The sequence below is a fragment of the Urocitellus parryii genome, chromosome 13 (assembly GCF_045843805.1).
Source record: "Urocitellus parryii isolate mUroPar1 chromosome 13, mUroPar1.hap1, whole genome shotgun sequence".
NCBI classification, from domain to species: Eukaryota; Metazoa; Chordata; class Mammalia; order Rodentia; family Sciuridae; genus Urocitellus; species Urocitellus parryii.
In genome coordinates, this window is record NC_135543.1 from 46,545,900 (window position 1) to 46,567,137 (window position 21,238).

The following is a 21,238-nucleotide window of genomic DNA, read 5'->3' on the forward strand; positions in this document are numbered from 1 at the left end:
CCACCCAATTGTTCTGGATCCTGCAAAGACCCCCCACAGACATGCTTCATGATTGAACAAACATGTGGGACAGGGTGATCCTGCCAGAAAAAAGGAGGCTCAGGGTGTGAAAGGTCACAGCTGGATGGACTGCAGGAAGGTGGCCAGGCAGGGGAGTGAAGCCTGCATAGACTCCACACCTGATAGACATCAGGAGGATTGTGTCTGTGCCCAGCTCAGCATCATTAGGAGGCAGATGACCTTAGCTAAGTTCAGTTGAACTCCCCTGAGCATCTGTTGCCTGAAATTCAGCTCTGGGTTTTCAGTTAGGCATGAGGAATGAGGCCTGCCCTAAAAGAAACATGAAGAACAGGAGCCAAGAAAGTGGGAAGGGTGGCCAGACAGACCTGCCATAGAAAGTATAGGTTAAACAGGGAAACTGGAGCCAGCAGCCCAGGGAGGATCACCTCCAGGACACCAGTGGGCATGGGAGCAGCAGAGTCCCACCCTGCCCCCTGATGGAGAAGGGGACTGAGGGGAGAACACTCTCCATACAGCAAGAACCATCCCACTAAAAGCAATCCAGCCCCATTCCTTTCTGGGGATGAAGTTTGGTCTTCAGGAAGTTGTTGTTGCTGAATGGTTAGGGATTCTGAAAAGGACATTCTGGTATTAGTGTGGGTTGAATCACAAATTTCTATCACCCTCCACCCCCACACAAGGGCCTGCCCTTGGACCCATCTTTCCCCAGTCCCAGACAGAAGAAGATTCCCCTCTAAAAGTCAGCATTGGTTTATACCATCCTATCCTGCAAATGTGGAATATTCGAGCTATTATAGCTACACTAGGAACTACATGCTTTTGATGTATCTCTTAGGAGATAATAAGATAGGACAAGATAAGGAAAGAATTTTTATTCCTAACATCTTTCTCTTGGAAAAATGCAATGTAAGTTGTAAATATCTGATGTAACTTTTGGTACACACCATTTATACCCGTATATGAATTCCTCCAAGGCAATGTTGTATTAACTAGGATAATACTGAAATGTGAAATTACTTCTAATACTTTCAATGTAAAAGAGCATCTCACTAAGGACCACATAAATACCGATACTGAAGGGGTCAGAAGCAAGGAAATAGTTGAGTACACAGAAATATGGACGGAGCTTCTATAACATAAAGTGCAGAACACACACATATCTAACTAAATCCCCTGACAGCAGATTTATATAAATGAAAAAAAATGCATAAAACAACACTTCATATTTTATCAGCTGTGATTGTAATGGCTGAGTGTAGAATCTGGAGCCAGAATGTCTGGCTTCAGTTTCAAAGTGTGTGATCTGTTAAGAGATTAAGCTGTGAGAGCTGCTTTATCTCTTTGGGTCTATATAAAGATGTGATAATAGTACTTAATATTGCAGTTCTTGAAGGTCCAATGAAATGCATCCCTCTTCCCTATCTGGTTATTAACCAATTAAGAAATGAGACAAAGGAACAGGGTAGATAAAAGCAAGATGTCCCCTTTATTTCTAGTGAGGCTAATCAGAAGACACAGGTTGTAGCTACTGGTGGTGGACACCCCTTAGATATCCAGTGTATCTGTAACAGGGTGAAGCACAGAAGAGAACTTTGGCTGGGTTTGCTCTTCAGAACAGAGCTGTGACATTCAGTTCTGGATTCCATGCTCACCATCCAAAAGAACAGGAGACACCACCAAGGTGTTCTCCACATGGAAGGAAATATCAGTGAACGTGCACCACAAAGGGTCCATGTGAGGAGCAAGAGTGGATTCCTGTAGAACACTTGGCACAGAGCCAGGCACCCAGGACGTGCTCTTCCATGGAGGTGAGTTCTCCCAGGAACAAGTGTGTTTAAGGAGAAACAGCAAGGACATTAGAGCAAGTATTCATAATGGGGAAGGGAACCGGAGCAGGAGTCTCAGATGAAGGAGAAATGCAAACATAAAGCAAGAAGGAGCTCAGTGGGGAATTCTATGTGCTAAGAAGTAAGGTTAGCTGTTCATCTCTTTGAATAGGCACCCAAATCTCAAATATTCTTTAACAACCACTTCCTAAGGAGATAAAATTATACAAAACCAAGTGGAAAGTCATTAGTTATTACAAAATATAAATTGTCACATGTTCTGGACAAGTAACTTGGCAAAAATCCCAGGGAACCATTCAGAATCTCCATTAGCATCTTCAGGGTTCCAGGCAGCCACAGGAGCCCCCTCTTGTCAGGGAGGAGAGAAGATGGCATGATTAGAGCAAGTCTTATAAATGCAAATGCACACAAGAAACTCCACCCTGGGAGGAATCAGTCCCTTCTTTGTGATTTTGACATTCAGTAATTGAGATTTCTCTTTTATTTTACTCATTCCTACTGGCTAAATGAAGTAGGTATATTTGCTACTTGATTTGTAAAGAGAGAGCATGGCTTCCACTCAAATTGCAAACCAGGTGCTGGCACCCAGGGACTAAATCAACCTCAAAGTTGGGGAAACTTCCTGAGGTTTAAAATACCCATTTCTTCCATTTGTATTATCTAAGGGGAGGGGAGGGGAGGGGAGGGGGGATAGTAGAGAATAGGACAGACAGCAGAATACATCAGACACTAGAAAGGCAATATGTCAATCAATGGAAGGGTAACTGATGTGATACAGCAATCTGTATACGGGGTAAAATTGGGAGTTCATAACCCACTTGAATCAAACTGTGAAATATGATGTATTAAGAACTATGTAATGTTTTGAATGACCAACAATAAAAAAAATTAAAAAAATAAAAAATAAAATAAAATAAAATACCCATTTGTTCAACTTGATTCTGCCCCTGCTGGTGGCCCAGATTCCAGGGTCCTGCCTCCTCTCTCTGACCTTGTACTCTCTCCCTGGCTTGCAATGGTAACATCTTTTCACAAGCCAAGTGAAGAACTGGTCACTTCTGGAAACTTCTGGTGCAGGGGTACAAAGTTTAAGGATGGCCACATGGGGCTACCTCATCTCTGTAGTTTGGTTGGAATTACTATCTCATTTTCTGTTCAGCAAATTCCAAAAGGAAATATTTACTTTTGTATCCTTTATTCCAGAGAATCAATAAGAGGAGTTCTGTGTGTCTGCCTTCGGTTCTGCAACTAAGCCCTTGGCGGGGAGTTAGAGAGTCACACTTGGTTAGAACCAGCTCTGTCTACCATGGCAGGCTACCAATGCCAAAATCTCAATGGCTTAAAGCAGTGATTGTGTATCTCACCAATGTGTATGTATCTCTCATGTATATCAAGACTGGTAATTTCTCTATGTCTCCTCACTTAAGGACACAAATGGACGGAGCCTTTACTGTCTGGAGCAACACTGAGGCCGAGGGAAGGGACTATGATGTACTGGGTACCAAAGCGGGCCCCATGGCATCAGAGATTTGGTGATGATCAGAACACCCTGAGCCTGAAAGCAGAACTGAACATCCTGCTGAGCTGAAGGCACAGACACACTGTGCTTAGAGGACCCACTGCAGAGCAGTTTGGCTCCACAGTCCCTGCCAAATTGGAAATCATTGGCAGAAGCTCGGGTTTCAGAGGTGTTGAGGTTTTCCTTTTTCCTTCCACACTCCCCATGCTGGCTTTAAAGATAAATGTGGCTGAGAGATGTGATCAATCCCTGACAGGCATTGAAGCTTGGAGAAAATGGTGCTTCTCTGCTCTCAAACTTAAATGTAGAGTAGAGCACCCGCAGAGTACTAAGATGTTAAAATACAGATTGCCAAGCTCTCGTTCTGGAAATCAACTTCCAGAACTCAGGTCTTCAGGAAGCACCAGTGATTGGTACTCATGACCAAGGAATCTAGATCATGCCAGAATAATAGGAATGACCCACCACTCTGGTTTGCCTGGGTCTGTCCAAGGGTTAGCACCAAAAAAATCCTGCATCCCAGATAAACCTCATAATCTTAGATAAACCTGAGATGGCTAATCTATGAACAGAGCCTAGTATTCATCCAACGAACTCCTATTTAAATGAAAGACAAATGAAAAGTCTCTTGTGAATCTTCCCAAGATATCCCAAACACTGTTAACACCTCCATGGGGGTTACATTCACCAGGATGTATCCAAATTTTTATTCATGCTTATAACTCCTCAAGAAGAATGTGAAATTCCAGAAGCCAAATGCTGCTCACTAAGCTAGAAAGCCAGGGATCCTCTGCTTTGCTCCCTGGGCTACAGGCTAATCTCAAAACCCGGAGCTCTATTTGCTTGGATTCCTGACTTAAGGAAATACAAGGTCAAGAGCTAGGATATCTGCATAAGTGGCTGCAGTGGCAAGTGGAAGGAGACGTGGTGGCACCTGAAAAAAAAAGCTGAATTATTTAAATGAAAGTGAGAAGGAGATGAAAGAGGAAGAGAAAAACTAGCATTTGTTGAGAACTGTTAAGATCCAGGTACTAATGCTTGCATGTTTTCTAGCCTTCCCAGCAATTCTAGTTGTATCAGTGCTATTATAATCTCTATCTATCCATGTAGACACTCAAGTTTGGAGAAAATGCATGCATAACAGGTCTATAGTTCCACGGTGTGTAGGTAACAAAGCAAGGACTCAAACCTACATCTGACTCCGAAGCCTGTGCTTGTTTGCAGTTAGCTCTCCTGCCATCTCAGACACTACAAGGTCAGACAAGGCCAATGCGGAGGAGTTCGATGCTGAAAACCTGCTCACCCAGCAGGCCCTTAATTCAAGGAGACTTTGCTCCTGGGTGGTTCTGCCAGTGCTGAGAGTTGCTACACAGACTGATTTTCCAGCCAATTAACTTATTGATCCAATAGGAGGAATAAAAAGTTATTTGAATTGAGATTTTGCCAGTCTTTAGGAACAGTGTGTCTCTCAGATACGATGTTCATTACCACTCTCAAGGCCAGTTGGGAGGCTCTGTTCACTTCTCTTTCTGGACCACATCTTGCACGAGGTTCTCGCTTCTTCTCCACTGCCCAGCCTCAGCCTACATCTCCTGATGAGCCTTTCTTCTAGCTCCTGGCCACTCAGCGTGGTCCATGGACCAGCAACCTCAGCATTACAGGGGAACATCTTAGAAATGCAGAATATATGGGCTCACTGCAACCTCCTATTGTTCTAACAGATGATTGAGATGCATATTTAAAAAACCACTTGTCCAGCCCCTAATACACATCCTTTTTTCCATTAGAGGCCACATTTCTAGCACTGTTCTTTCTCCTATGGGATCTTGGTCTCCAGTTAATTATAAGAAAATATATTTGCTCTTCTGAAGAATTAACCTTTTAATTACTTTATCCTTAGCTAAAGGTGTTTCTAGGAAGCCTACTCTACATCTTGAAATTATGCCATGCCAACAGCTGCCAAACCCTGCTGGGCATGGTGGCACATGCCTGTAATCCCAGCAACTCAGGAAGCTAAGGCAGGTGAATTGCAAGTTCAAGCCAGTCTCAGCAACTTGGCAAGGCTCTAAGCACATTAGGCAGATCCTGTCTCAAAATAAAAACTAATAAAAAATTTTAAAATAAAATAAAAAATAAAAAGAGCTGGGATGTACCTCAGTGGTGAAACACCCTTAGGTTCAATCCACAGTATAAATAAATAAATAAATAAGCAAACAAACAAATAAGATTAAAAGCTAGTCATATTTTTCCAGTGAGTGGAGTATATGTGTTCCCCATTCCACAACTACAAACCAGTTTGTGGAGAAAGAAAGTATCTTTAGGAAGCCAACATACAATCTATTTCTCCCAAATCTATCTGGTAGAAGATAATACCTTGAGCAAGAAATTTTACATGTATTGAAATGTCCCACTGTACCCCATTGAAATATAGTTACTAAGTGTCAAATAAAAATAAAAATATATTTTTAAAAAGAAATTTTAGTGTAGGAAATGCTTTACTAAGCCCATTTGTCCTCCAAAGTAAGTAACAACTTTTTTTATTGTGTTGCTGGGGAATCAAACCCAGGGTCTCATACATAGTAGGTAAACAATTCTTAACAAAAGGAAGATTAATAGCTAGAAAGAGGCACAATGTGGGTGGGAAGGGGTCTTTTAAAAGATGCCTCAAGATAGTATGAGTCATGGTACAAATGCTTGGGGTGAATCTTTATATATTTAGACACAAACCCGCTCAGCTATGAACACACATAATTATCCAATGTCACTGGAAATGTTAAGGAGCTAAAGCAAATGTCTAGTAAAATGAAATAGTACAATAGCAAATGAGGTCTTATAATTAAAGGATGTATTTGCTCTGGGGAAAAAAATCAAATCAGTTTAAGAAGGAAATGGCTGAGTTAAAGCAGGTCCATTATAGATTGCAAAAGAATCTTTGTCCATTATAGATTGTAAAAGAAAAATTAAACCCTGGTATACTCTTGGAACAGCCTTTTCTGCTCAGTCATTCTGTTCAATGTTGAATGGCTCTGTGACAATCACTTAAAGAAGCACAATGAAAAACTAGTAGTCACAGCCAGCAGATAGAGCTTGATAGTATTTTCCATAAAATTGCACCATACTTCTTGAAATGACTTACAAATCTTTAATACTATTAAGTAAATATTTCTATTTGAATACACAAAATTTTCAGGCTTAGGATAATCGTAAAGTATGTCTTGACAGCTTATTCTAAGCCAAAACACAATATATGACTAAAATGAAACCAGCAGTTGTATTTATGATTTTTATCCATATGCTGCTTGTATTTTTCTACATCCCATTTTATCTAAGGGAAAGAAAAGGGTGGGGAGGGATTTAGGGAAATGTATGAGGATATAAAGAAAACAGAAATACAAAATTATCAAAAATCCAAAACAAAAAAAAAAAGCAGTAAAAGAAAAATTTCAGGTAGAGATGAAATACGCAGACCATGCACACGTTTACATTCTCCCACGTTGGATGCACTTTTTAAAAACTGTATATTCATTGCCTCAATAATTTCCTTTCATTTTTTCCGAGATGACCACTGGGGAGTGTTTGGCAAATTTCAACCAGTAGAAAAATATCCTTTGCACATGGGAGTTCTGGATGTCACACAGCGTCCCAGTGAGAGACAGAGAACCTACTAGAATGAAGTGACCTGAGGAATGTTTAATAAAGCAATTGTTTGCCAAGGAGTGGGCAGGGGAAGGGAAGCCTTCTCGTGATGGCAGAGTACCTCAGAATCAGAACTGAGGACCTTTCCACCCCAGGCAGGAAAGGCAGGAAGATGTAGATGCTAGAACCAGGACAGAGCTGGAGCCAGGACCTTCAGTAGAAGGTGGCTGCATCCATGTCCACCAGAGGGAGCTAGGGGAACAGATGCCCCAATCTAGCTCTCCATCCTCAGCACCTGCACTAACCACCCTGGGGTCCAACCCTGCCAGAGACGGTAGGGGACTACTAGTGCTTCAAAGAAGGTCAGCTGCCTTGGGCACTGAGCGGAGATGGGCAAAGAGTGACTGAAAGAGGGGAGACTATCTAGGTCACAAGGGGTCTTGGTCTTAAAAGTTTAAATAATTAACAAACATATCTTGAACTACTCAACCAAATCTGAGCCAGAGGAGAGACTTGAAGCGACAGAAAGGACAGATTGACTTTTCAGGATGGGACACATGGGCATTAACGGCTTTGAAGAAAAGTTACAGTATAGCCTCCGGAGCAACTACTCAAAGTGTGGTCCACGGACCAGTGCCAATCCAGGAACCGTTGGTTATTCATCCACAATGACAAAAGTTCAGAAAGTGAGAATAAACATTTAGAAAACTTTATGATAATTTAAAAGTGTGAGTTTATGCCTGTCAAATCTAATTTTTATAAGGCCTGTATTTGAAGCTTTATTTTTTTCATTTTTCTAAGATTCATTTTTATTGTATTTTACAAAGGTATCAGTCTGTATTAATTACAATTTTTTTAAATGGTCTTTTGTGACAGATGGTTTGAAAAGTATTGGCCTACAACAGCACTTCTCAAATCTCAATGTGTATATGGACTTAAGATTGCAGATTCTGATCCAGTAGGTCCAGGTTGGGACCCAAAATTCTATATTTCTAACAAGCTCCCAGTGGATGACAATGCAGCTGACTGAAAGTCCACTTTGAACAGAGAAGATCAGAGCCACCCAGGCTAAAGATGAGCACGGGTTCAAAGATGGAGATATGAAGGTCACCTTGGGTTGGATGGTGGTTTGTATAACCTTGGGGGATTGAGAAGCAGCAACACACAGACTAGAAGAAATGGGTCAAGTAAGGGGAAAAAAATACAGTGTTCCGGGATGACTGGGTTGCTTGCTTGAAGAGTAATAAAACAAGTTTAATTATAGGGCTTGTGTCATCACCATAGCAACTTACTAACAAGTGCAAGCCAGGAGGCCCAGGAAGGACTTACCTGTTCTAAATTTGGCCCTCTATTCTCATAGGTTTTGCATCTGCAGTTTCAAACAACCATGGATCAGAAATACTTGAAAAAATAAAAGTGTACTGAACATGTACAGACGTCCTTGTAATTATTCCCTAAACAATGCAGTATATCGACTATTTACAGAGCACTTCCATTGTATTAGGTATCATAAGTCATCTAGGGAGGATGTAAAATATAGAAAAAAATGTGCTTAGGTTACACGCAAATATCATGCCATTTTATATGAGGGACTTGAGCCTCCATGGATTCAGGTATCCATACCAATCTCCTGCTGATCCTGAGGGACAGCTGTACCAGGCACCTCCAGGCCCAGCCCTGCCCAGAGCCTCAGCTGAGAAACAGCCAGTTCCAGCAGTTTGGGCACACACCCTCCCCTGAAACACAGGAATTTACAAAATAGCTGCCCTCAGCAATCTCCTTGGATGGCTTCCTCTACCTCAAGAAGATTAAGCTCTGCTCCCAGTGCACCTTACCTCAGCTTGGCTGGCTTGGGCACTGCCTTCTTGCTGTCATCCTGACTGTCCCAGCAGCTCAGCCCACCTCAGACCCTTTGCTAGGGACACTAGTCAGAATCCCAGCTGCCTTTGCCCCTGGGTCTGGTGATTTAGACTGACCTTAAAGGAAAAGCCAGAACATAGCATTTCCGGGTTTGGGTTTCTTGGCCCCACTTGCCCTCTCTATCCATGTCTCTGAGGGATCCCAACACGTGTGGCCATAGCAGGTGGCAACAGGGATGGTGGGAGCCTGCAGAGCTAGGGGGATTGTGAGAGGCAGGGGAGAGAACTGAGTGTTCCATTCCAGTTGTTCTGCAGCGTTAAGGAACAATGAAGTAAACACACAATCTCATCGCTCAGAGTGCTTAAAACACACAGAACAGTGTATGTCACACCTGGCGGGCTGAATCTGGAATTCCTCAACCATGGAACGTTTGCATTACCGGTTTGAGAGTAGAGAGGAATGCAAACAGCTCAGGAACTTGCTCTTGAGTTAGACATAGAAACAGAAAGCACCTTATCTGCAGGCTGCACTGCCCAGCGGAACCCTGTGAGTTAGAGTGGCTGAGGTTGCCTGGGGAGGGGACAGAAACCTGGCCCCTCTGCGGTGGGGAGGTGCGATGCCACACTGTCTGTGCTGCTAGGTCTCTGTGCATGGATGGTGGTGCAGCTGTAGTGTCCAGGCAGGAGCTCTGTGCCCACAGGAGCTCTGTCTTGCACCCTGATAGCTCAGCACCACTGCTCTACCTGGACACAGCATAGCACCCCTCCCCAAAGCTGGCAGTGACCCCAAGAGCAAAATGGTGGGTTGTACTTAGAAAAGGTGGTGTAATGAGAAAGTAGAAAGTGAAAACACAAAAGAGAAGAGAATCACAGAAGAATAGGCATCAGAAAGAAAAGAGTGAAGGCAGATAGTTAATGGCTAGGAAGGCTCTGGATCACCAGGTATATGAGGGAACAACAGCTCTGTGCGGGATGGGGCTGGTGCCCTGAAGTCAGCAGGCAGAGGAGACAACCAGGGCCCAGCAACTCCCCAGGGACATCATATTTAACTCAAGCTTTCGTTAGAACCATCGTGAAGAATTCACAGAATTCAGTTTTTCTTTATATATGCTTGCCATTAATAGTAATAGGAAAACTGCCATGATTTAAAGCCAAAATATGCTTGAAATCACGAAAGTTTCACAAGGGAAGAAATATAAAATAGCTTTCAAGATTTGCAAAGGAATAAAAATATGCACTTTAAAAAAAACTCAATTTCCATTTACTGGTTATATTTCTGATTCTGTTGGCACTTAAGATCTCATGCACGCCAACTCCATCCTGAGACCTGAGAGTCAGAAGCAAATATTGGGGGAGATGGAGAATAGCAGGAAAGCTCCAAGGAGGCTTGTACCTCAATCCAAGAATCATTGTTCCTGTGTCCACTTGAACTCTTCCCTTTTCTCAGAAGGGACACAGTTCTATTGTTTTCCTAACTGTACAATAATGCCTGCTCATTGCAGAAAATACAGATGTAATAGGTAATGCAGAGGGAGTTCTCACAGTGTGTGAGGTGCTATTCTAAGAGCTTTCCTGTGTTATTTTGTTAATTTCTCTAAACGACCCCTACAAGGCTAGAACTAGATTCATCCCCATATTTCAGATGAAGAAACTGACCCTGAGAGATTAGCTAGAGGGTCCAATGTCACCCAGCTAAAGAGTCGTGGAGCTGGTTTTACACTAGGTAATAATCCAAAGCCAACCATCTAAATGAAATTTATAGAAGAAAGTAAAAATTGCTGGTAATTCCGCCATCCAGAGAGAAATACTCTTTTTCCTGGCACTTTGCTTACATGCACAGTATTTTTTTTAAAACTACAACATAGGATCATAACATACTATATATGCTTATACTTACATGTAGCTTTGTTTTTTTTCTTCAGAAACTTGCATGGAAATATTTTGTGTCTATAGCATCAATAGCATCATTTGAAAGGCCACCTATTAATCCATGGTCTGAACCAATCCCCTTTCATTGGATATGAGATTGTTTCCCATTTTGAGCCATTACGAAGAGATTTCTGATGCACACCCTGCATTAAACACTTGAGCACTTCATAGTTCTTTAGGAGAAATTTCTAGAAATAGTAGTTGCATGTCAAAGATAGATAGCAATCTTTTAGAATACAAGTATTTGGGAAGATGTAACATCAGTACTGAGTCCCCAGAACTGTGGTGTGAATGTATTTATACACACTTCACTCACTTTAAAGATATAAAGGAGCTTAAACTCAGCAGAAGCCTAGGAAGGCGGAGGAGGGGGCCAATGACCATTCTTTGGAGGAATGCTTATAATATTCCTTTTTTGTCTATTCTTTATGGTGCTCAAAGAACATTCACATATGCCCACAGGAGCCTCTAGCTGTAGGCCGTGAGTCTTCCCCAACTACCAAGCCCACCACTGGGTACTCTGACCATGACCACTTCTGCTCTGTACCTCAGTCCCCTTCCCACTCTGACCATCCCCCTATGCCTAAAGGTTGGTGCAGCAGCCCAGGGCCTTCCTGAGAAGATGGCAACCTTTCCTTTTCAACTCCCCACCCAGTGTAATTCCTGACCCTCCCCGGCATGCCATCTCCCTCCAGTCTTCTCAACTACATGGAAATAGGATTAGCCTTTTCTAAATGGCACCAAGAACTTTGTTTTTGTTTATTTTTCTCTCATCAGCATGGGCCATGATCCCATTTGCATGTTGGCCGTCTTGCTATGTGAGAGACCTATCAGATGCAGGCTGATTCAGCAGACCATGAGCTGCAGCTGCTGATGCCTCCCTCTGCACCACAGGCTGCACTTTTCCATGGGATGCCAAACCCTGGCTGTCACTTTTCATGACGAAAAACATCCCTCTGTCAACTTTACCTGGAATCCTAATTGTGTGTAACCCAGAGTTACCTGGTAAGAGTCACCAAGTGGGTCATGGTGACCTCCACTGATCCCTTCATCACACGGATTTCTCTGTCTAGAGAGTGGGAGAAAATTCCAGAAGGAAAATGTTTCACTTCCTAGTGTTGCTCCTTCCTAATCCAGCTTTTATCCTTCCTCCCGTTGCTTGGATGCATGCTGTCCGCCGGCAGCCGGCTGAGTGTTTTGGAAGGAAACATATTTAACTCGTCTTCTGTTATGGCTGTTATATTTGTGGTGTGAGTTCTATGAACACCAACAAATGTAAATGTTAGGGATCTTTAAAATAAAGCAGAGTTGTTTGTGATCCCAGCAAGACATAACATCAAATGGATAATATGGAAAGAACAGTTGGGATTCATCTTTCTATTCAGTTCAATGTGTTTGAGGAAATCCTACAATTCTGGAACTTTTCATCTCCCTGGATTTAAAAAGACTATTGTACACATAGCCCTTGGCCTTAAGGAATGGTGTATGTTGCCTTTACACCCCAGCATAGCAGGTGCCTTGGAGGAAAGAGGAACAGTTTGGAGGGTAGCTGGCATCTGGGGGGGGGGTGCTGTGAACAGTACCAGAATAACCCCCAGAGGCCAAAAAAAAAAACCCCACCAGCACTAGATTCTTGCAGTCAGGTCTCTACCTCAAGAAGAGGTTTAAAACAGCTGGATTCTGGAGAAGCTCATGCCATGCTAAGAAACTTGGGCTTTATTCCAAATTAGAGCAGTGAAGCATCAATGGAAAGGAGCCAGATTCCAAGAATTAGGGAGTAAGACAGAATGATCAACTCAATAAGTAAGGGTCTGAGGGGGCAGCTCAGTGGTAGTATGCTTGCCTAGCATGTGAGGGGCCATAGCCTCAATCCCCAGCACACAAAAATAATGACAATAAAAATGGTAAGTGGGAAGAAGGAAACAGAAGGATGTGGAAAAAAGTGAGAGAGATGCTGGTAATCGACTCTGAGAAGGACGCAGCCTGGGTTTGCAATATTGGCTGATTTCTGTGATAGGAGTGCACCCAGTATGGCCCTTCAAGTAACCAAACTGATGTCACTGAACACAGGGCCTAGAAGAGGCGCGGAGTCAGCTCTCAGAACTGGCAGGAGCACTGAGCACCCACAGAAGAGACTCCTCTTCTGGGCAACAGCTACACTACATTTCCCAGCCGCCTCTGGACCCTTTAGCCAACAGAATACAAACTCTTAGAATACGAATATGCCTATTCCAGACTTGCCCATAATCCTCCATGGTCTTTGCTCATGCCTGCTGGGAGATGACCCCAGGACCACCTTGGAAACCATATGTGGAAGATGGTAGAGCCACAATATGGAAAGAGCATATGTCTTTGAGCCATTATTTGAAAGGAAGCTTCCAGGGCAGGATCAGCTATGTTCGGACTGTCTCGAGAATACGAAATAATAGCTGCCATTCTGACCGGAGTGAGATAAAATCTTAGAGTAGTTTTGATTTACATTTCTCTAATTGCTAGAGATGAATCTTTTTTTCATATATTTGTTGAATGATTGTATATCATCTTCTGAGAAGTGTCTGTTCAGGTCCTTGGCCCGTTTGTTGATTGGGTTATTTGGGGTTTTTTTTGTTTGTTTGTGAGGTTTGTGGGTTTTGTTGTTGTTGTTGTTGTTGTTGTTTTGGTGCTTAGCTTTTTGAGTTCTTTATATACCCTAGAGATCAGTGCTCTATCTGATGTGTGAGGGGTAAAGATTTGCTCCCTATTCAAGATGTAGGCTCTCTATTCACCTCACAGACTGTTTCTTTTGCTGAGAAGAAAATTTTTTAGTTTGAGTCCATCCCATTTATTGATTCTTGATTTTAATTCTTGCGCCAAAGGAGTCTTATTAAGGAAGTTGGGGCCTGATCCCACATGATGGAGATTAGGGCTGGTGGGACTGCAAATTAGTGCAGCCAATATGAAAAGTAGTATGGAGATTTCTTGGAAAATTTCTTGGAATGGAACCACCATTTGACCCAGCTATTCCTCTCCTCGGTCTATACCTTAAAGGACTTAAAAACAGCATACTACAGGGATACAGCCAACATCAATGTTTAGAGCAGCACAATTCACAATAGCTAAACTGTGGAACCAACCTAGATGCCCTTCAAGAGGTGAATGGATAAGGGAAACGTGGCATATATAACAATGGAATATTATTCAGCAATAAAAGAGAATAAAATCTTGGCATTTGCAGGTAAATGGATGGAGTTAGAGAAGATAATGCTAAATGAAGTTAGCCAATCCAAAAAAAAAAATGCCAAATATTTTCTCTTATATAAGGAGACTGATTCATAGTAGGGTAGGGAGAGGGAGCGTGGGAGGAATAGATGAACTCTAGATAGGGCAGAGGGGTGGGAGGGGTAGGGAGGGGCATGGGTTAGAAATGATGGTCGAATGTGATGCACATTATTATCCAAAGTACATGTATAAAGACACGAATTAGTGTGAAATACTTTATATACAACCAGAGATATGAAAAATTGTGCTCTATATGTGTAATAAGAATTGTAATGCATTCCACTGTAATATATAAATTAAAAATTAATTTAAAAAGACTTATCCTAAGGGATATGAATAATAAATATTTTGTTTCCAATAGGGAAAAAAAGAATATGAAATAAAATTATGTTGTGCTTAGCCACTGTGTTAGTCAAAGTTCTCCAGAGAAACAAAAACATAACTCATAGAATGTGTGCGTATATATGAGAGAAAGATTGTTTAAGGGATTGGCCCACGCAATTATGGAAGCTGCCAAGACCAAGGCTTGCAGGGGTCAGCAGGTTGGAGAACCCAGAAGAGGCAATGTTACACTTCAAATCTGAAGATCATCTCTTGCAGAATTCTTTCCTTCTTAGGGAAAGGTCAGTGTTTTTTTTTTATTCAGTCCTTCAACTCTTTAGATGAGATCCACCCATATTAGTCAAGGCAATCTGTTTTATTAATCTACCAATTTAAATGTTATTCTTGGGGAGGGGATGCTCACTCCAACATCAGGAATGTTTTATTAAATATCTGGGCACCATGGCCCTCAGCCAAGATGATCGAAAATTAACCATCACAGACACCAAGAGTCCCAGTTTATCTGTTTCAATCTTAGATAATACATGGTATAAATGGTGACTCTGTTTCATGGCTTGGGGAAATAAGTAGGTGGTGGTAAAACACATCAGTTGGAAAAAGAAAATACTGAAAAGGAGCCAGGAGGAACAGAGAGCATATTGTTCACTTTTTAGGTCAGACATTATTTTCTAGACATTATTTTCTATAATAGTGTTTAATGGTCTTGGAATCTACTGACTCCTATCTATTATCAATGCTGTTTGGGGTAGCAATTGAGAGCAATAAAATTTAACATCTCAGGAGTTCCAGTCTGTTCCTCTAGATCTACTCAGCTTTAAATATAAAGAGAAAATGTCATATTAAGAGATTCTTCCTAATAAATTGCTGCAAGGGACCTTCAAGTTAACATTTTCAGATTACTACAGGATCATAAAAGATAAAACTGCATCCCCCCTGCCCACCCCCCACAGTGGTCCAGGAGATTTTACTGGCATCTGATTTTCTACCAACTAACAAATTATTTGCTTCCATGGGTTGAGTCTCATGATTATGCTCATTAATAGCACACTTGTTAGTAAAAAATGTGTCCTCAATATCATCTATATCCTCTATCTGGTTATAGCTACAAAATACTTAGAAGGTGTTGCAAAAGACACAAGTATAATTAGTCCAGTTCCATCAAGAGATTTGGTCTCATGCCAATATGCTTTCATTGCCACTGTACCCTGGGACAACTGCAGATAATTCAGTTACCCTTGGTTCATTGTACATTAGCTCAGTAAATAGTTATTGAGCATCAACCATATGCTAAGCACTGTGCAAGATGTTGAGAGCCAAAGAAGGAGTGAGAATAGAAGACATAGTCCCTGGCCTCCTGAAGCTTGTAGTCTAGGCAATTCCAGAGGAATCCAGAAAGATTGGGTCATGACAATCCAAAAGTCATCCACCTTCTGGATTGGACCCTATCTACCCAGGGTCTCCGCTGAGTCAGATTCCTTTGTGACCTCATCTACCAAACAATTTAATCTCCAAAGTCCTCAAGTCCAAGAAGAATCAGAAACTAGCCCAGACCTCCCTCCATTTCTGAGCCAGAACAACTGATGAGGTCGACAAAGAATGTTTTTGATTCATCCACCAGAGTCTCATAAATGTTGAAAAAAGACCAAAAAGAAAAGAAAATCTTAGATGGTATCTACACATATTAAATTCATTCTCAGATGGTTGGATCCTGTGTTTACATCTGGCCCCTGGGTGGCTCAAGGTAAATTCATGAAAAAAAAAAAAAGAAAGGTAGAATAATAGAATTTTTTTCCTGTGGCCTTTTTTTTTTTGTTATAATGTTATTTCTTTCATCACTCTTTTTAAAAATTTTTTATTGTAGATGGACACAATATCTTTATTTGTTTATTTTTCTTTTTTAATGTAGTGCTGAGGATCAAACCCAGGGCCTCACACATGCATTGGCTCTACCATTGAGCTGCAGTGCCAGCCCTCTTTTATCACTCTTAATCTTAGAGCTTTATAAACATTTTTTCTATCTGTTGCATTCTAAATAACTTTGTCATAATGTTTGCTTGTGTGGGTCTCAAGCCCCTTTCTTCTGTTTTACTTTGGTTCTTCTCTAAAGCCTCAGGACAAAGACTTGTGTGCAGGTAGTTTATTTAGGAGTTGACCTCAAGAAGCACAAACTGGGAGTGAGGGACATAAAAGACAGGGAAAGGCCAATGAGTGATGTATTAATCAGACAATTACTACCAGGACTACCAAAGCTTCATTTCACTAGTGATACTCTGAATTACAAATTATGTAGAATGCCCTTCAGAAAGGAAAATGGGGGTATTTTCCACCAATTCCCATTCCTGGTGGGATGAAGGTTGTCTCTGGGGGCATAAAATGCAGATCTTTTCCAAGCTGTGCTATATAGACCTTTAAAAAGCTCCCAGGTCCCAGAAAGAGCCTTGAGGCAGGAAGTAGGGAATCAGGCAGGTGTTTAAGATGGGTGAATACCTGGGGTGAGATGGGAGAGGAACAATCCATCGCTGCCCACTCAGAGGAAGATCAGGGGGCTGTGGGATGGAGGCCTCTGCTCAAGAAGGCCTAAAAGACTGTCTCAGCTGCTACTTCCTGCAGTCACCACCTGCCCCAGGCAGACAGGCCTCCTTCCCCAGAAGCCAAGCGGGACAGGTCCTCTCTCTTCACACCACAAACCTCTGAAGCAAACACCAGTCCTTTCTAGGTTTTTGGACAGGGTGTTTGTTTTGTCTTTGTATGTTTTCACTACTAACAGCTTACAAGTCATATTCTTAAGGACATTACAAGTTGCATGAAAGCCTTGGAATTCTCCAGGTGATCTTTTCGTTCACTGGACAACAAGATGGGCCTGCTCTGCCATGGCTCCTGTCTTGCTCCTGTGCTGGTTCCCCTCTTCATTCCTACCTGAGAGACAGCTCTTCTCAACCTCCCAGCCCTCTTGACTTCAGGGTACCATGAGGAGCCCCCACACCTACCTCTACCAGGAGGTAGACCTTAGACCTCACCTGGGAGAGGGAACAGGAAAGTGCATATAGGGGATCCACAGGGTATCACTTGGATTCTGAAGGAAGTCCAGGATGTGTATCTAATTCTGTCACTCCACCTTCTGTCTCACTGGGGCATGTGCCACCAGGAGTCCAGGAAGAAACAAATGTCCCTGTATTCCAGACTCTGCTTTTAACAACTAGACCTCTACATTTCACTCTACATGTAAAGAATGAGCTCATTCTATTTGGCCAAATAATATGAAAGCTTCCTTTAAGACTTTGTTTTCTTTCTTTCTTTCTTTCTTTCTTTCTTTCTCCTTTTTTTTTTCTTTTTGTACAAGGATTGATCCCAAGGGTGCTTCACCACTGAGCCACCTCCCCAACCCTTTTCTATATTTTATTTAGAGACAGAGTCTCACTAAGTTGCTGAGGATGGCTTTGAACTCACAATCCTCCTGCCTCTGGGATTACAGGTGTACATCACCGTGCCCAGTAAGACATTGTGTTCTTATTGTACATACTGAAATTAATGAACAATTGCCATCAAATGAAGGTGAACAATCCCAGAAAACACACTGGCTTTACTTTTCACATGCCACCTTGTGAAGGCAAAACTGCCCTTTAGGATTGAGTCCTGAAGATGATGTTTTAGAAAACTAACAATGAAAACTACCAAGTTCAAAAGAAAACAAATAAAACTGACCCTTAGCAACAACATAAGCTGACAAATGGACTAGGCATGTCAAAGTCCAATTTAATTCTCAATAGGTGAAGAAAAGTGACTTAGTCATCAGAAGTTAATGATCTATATTTTACTTCCCAACCATGCATCAAAATGCACACTTCCCCAGGTCTAGGTCTTAATGTTCTTCTGAAATCATGAAATCTAGCCTCACAATAACATTCTCATGGTAAATTCCAGCACAAGGAAGAAAACAGACCTTACCAATTGGGGCATAAAAAATGAATCTTACAAGACAAAACATGTTTGTTGAAATACATGTTGCTCCAACATAAAGAAGGAAAAGATGTCTTCAATCTGACTTAATTGGTATTGCTTTTCCCATTCCTAAACTTTTTAGAGAATTTTCCATTGTATTATGTATTGTATTTTCTAGAGGCACAAAAGTTTAGTCTGTTCTTCTTAAAAATAAGTGTTCGATGAAGCTCACTTTATTTTATTAAATAAAAATTACCAGCTGGGCATGGTCGCACATGCCTGTAATTGCAGTAGCTCAGGAGGCTGAGGCAGGAGGATCACTAGTTCAAGCCAGCCTCAGCAACTTAGAGAGTCCCTAAACAACTCAGGGAGACCCTGTCTCTAAATAAAATACAAAAGGGCTGGGGATGTGGCTCAGTGGTTGAGTGCCCCTGACTTCAATTGCCAGTACCAAAAAAAAAAAAAAAAGTACCACTGCCTCAAAGATGTTTTAAAATGAAGCCATTAACTCACTTAAAACTCATAATAATTCTATGAGGTACACACAATCATCTCATTTTATAAATGTGGAAACTGAGGCCGAGAGCAATTGTGGAAGACCACATAGTGAGTAAGGAGTGCATCGGGCACAGACTGAGGCAGGGTGACTCCGGGACCCCATTGCCCACCACCTTCAGAGCAGCCTCAGGACACGGGTTGGGGGTAGATGCAGAGCATGAATATTCATGCCATGGCTAAGGTCTGTCAGCAACCAGAAAATTACTAAATTATTCCTATGTTGATGTTTTCTTAATTTAATTGTCTTAATTGGCTGTTTTTCAGTACATCAAAGGGTACTTTCTAACATAGGATATTTTTTTGAGTGTGTGTGATACTGGGCATTGAATGAACTGCACCCCGAGTCTTACCCTCCATCTTTATCTTTCTTTTTTGATACAGGGTCTTGTTAAGTTACCCCGGCTGGCCTCAAACTTGTGACCCTCCTGCCTCAGCTTCTCTGATAGCTGGGTAAAGTAGGGTTTTTAAAAAGAGCTTTAAGGAAGAAAAAAAAAGTAAGTCCAGCAGGCATGGGTATGTTCGGCATGAATCATTTTGGTGAATTAAAACTCCCTGTTAAGTACAGACGTCCTCAGTTAGAAAGTGAGATAGTGGGTAAATCGAGATCATTATAGGCAAAATCTACTGAATTAATGCTAGAAGTTAGCTATCAGCTGTAGTTGAAATTCAGGTTATAGTCTTTTGACCCAGGAATGATCTCTCTGAATTACATCAGATATAAGTTGATGATGAAAATATTCTCAGGAGAGGCCTAATTTAGCACAACCTACAGACTAAAACAGCTAGATCTCTACATCACAATCAAAATGAAAATAGTGCACTTCTTCTAAGAAAGTTTAGTATCATTCAACTTCCAGACTATGGGGTGCATTTCCTTTTTTATTTCTTTCAAACAACATTTGTTATATGAACTATACTCTATGCATGACAGTAGCCAGCAAAAAGAACAGCCTAACCATTAATATAGTTTTACTATGAGTATAGAAAGCACCTGACAAGTTCACATATTATTACATACAATATCAGTCTTTTTCCTCAGAAAGCTAAATAAATCTTGCTCAATAAATCTTTTCTTGACCTAACTTTAAAATGAGTCTTCTCCCTCCCCCCGCCCCCATTGCAGCAAGACTCTTCAAAATGGATTTGGGTGTTAGATGCTTTAATTCTTCTTACATTCTCTCTTAATCCTCCTACGAGTAGGCTTTCAATCCTGTGAGTAATTATAAACAGTCTTGAAGCAAATGAAAAAATATATATATAAAATTTCAAGAATAAATAAAAGACAGTATGTAATCATGGCAGTTTTATCTTTGAACTGTATCTGAGATCTAACCACCCAGTTCCACTGCCACTCACGCCATCTTTCCATGGCTTCCTACGTCCTCTCCTAACTGGCTCCCACACATGCCCCGCCACAATCCTCAACAGGACATACAGAGAAATCCTTTTAGAAACAAATCAGACCATGTCATTCTTGAGCTTGAATCCCTGTTATGGCTCCCTCTTCACTTCCAAGCCAAAGTCCTCACCATCTCCCATGGGGTCCTACACTACCCAGCCCCACCCGTTCTCTCTCTGACCTCTTCTCCCACCACCTTACCCCCTTACTCTACCCCAGCCACTCTTTCCTCCAACTGTTCCTTGTATGTTCCAGACAAGTTCCCAGAGTTCCCTTCTCTGAGCAGCAGACATTTACATAATTAACTTCTTCACCTGCTTCAAGTCTATGCTTAAATCTCACCTTCACAATAAGCCACAAACTACAGTTGTTCCTAGGACTCGTGACCCCCTTCTCCTATTCTACTTTTGAATTTTTCCACACCTCTTAACAGTGTCAAATATACTATATGGACTTATTATGTCTATTTTTATTGACTGCTCCCCCCCCCCACTGGAATATAAGTGCCATGAGGGAAGAAATTTCCATCTCTTGTTTCCTGATAAAATCAAATGCCTATAACATTGCCTGGGACATAAATAATTGTTGAAAGGATAGGATGAAACAAATGGGAGGTGCTCCCTGGTCTGAAAGAGGAAATAAGAAAGTGCAAGAAAACTTCTTAGTGCACTGCTACACAATGGAATTACCACAAACTTAATGGCTTAAACAACACATATGTATTATTTCACTGTAAGATTCATGCATGACTGGATTCTCCACTCAAGATTTTTGCTCAAGGTCAAGGCTGCAATAAGGTGCCTGGAATGACTTGCTTCTAAGTTTCCACGTGATATTGGCACAATTCAGTTCCTTGTGGTTAGAGGACTGAGGTCCCTGTTTCCTTGCTGGTAGTTGGCTAGGGGCCACCATAAGGTCCTTACCACATAGT

At 41.6% G+C, this 21,238-nt stretch overlaps 1 protein-coding gene across 3 annotated transcripts in view; it reads right to left on the reverse strand.

Moving 5' to 3' along the window:
• Positions 1–21,238, reverse strand: part of Lama3 (laminin subunit alpha 3) — a 230,644-nt gene that overhangs the window by 186,877 nt on the left and 22,529 nt on the right. The window lies entirely within an intron of this gene.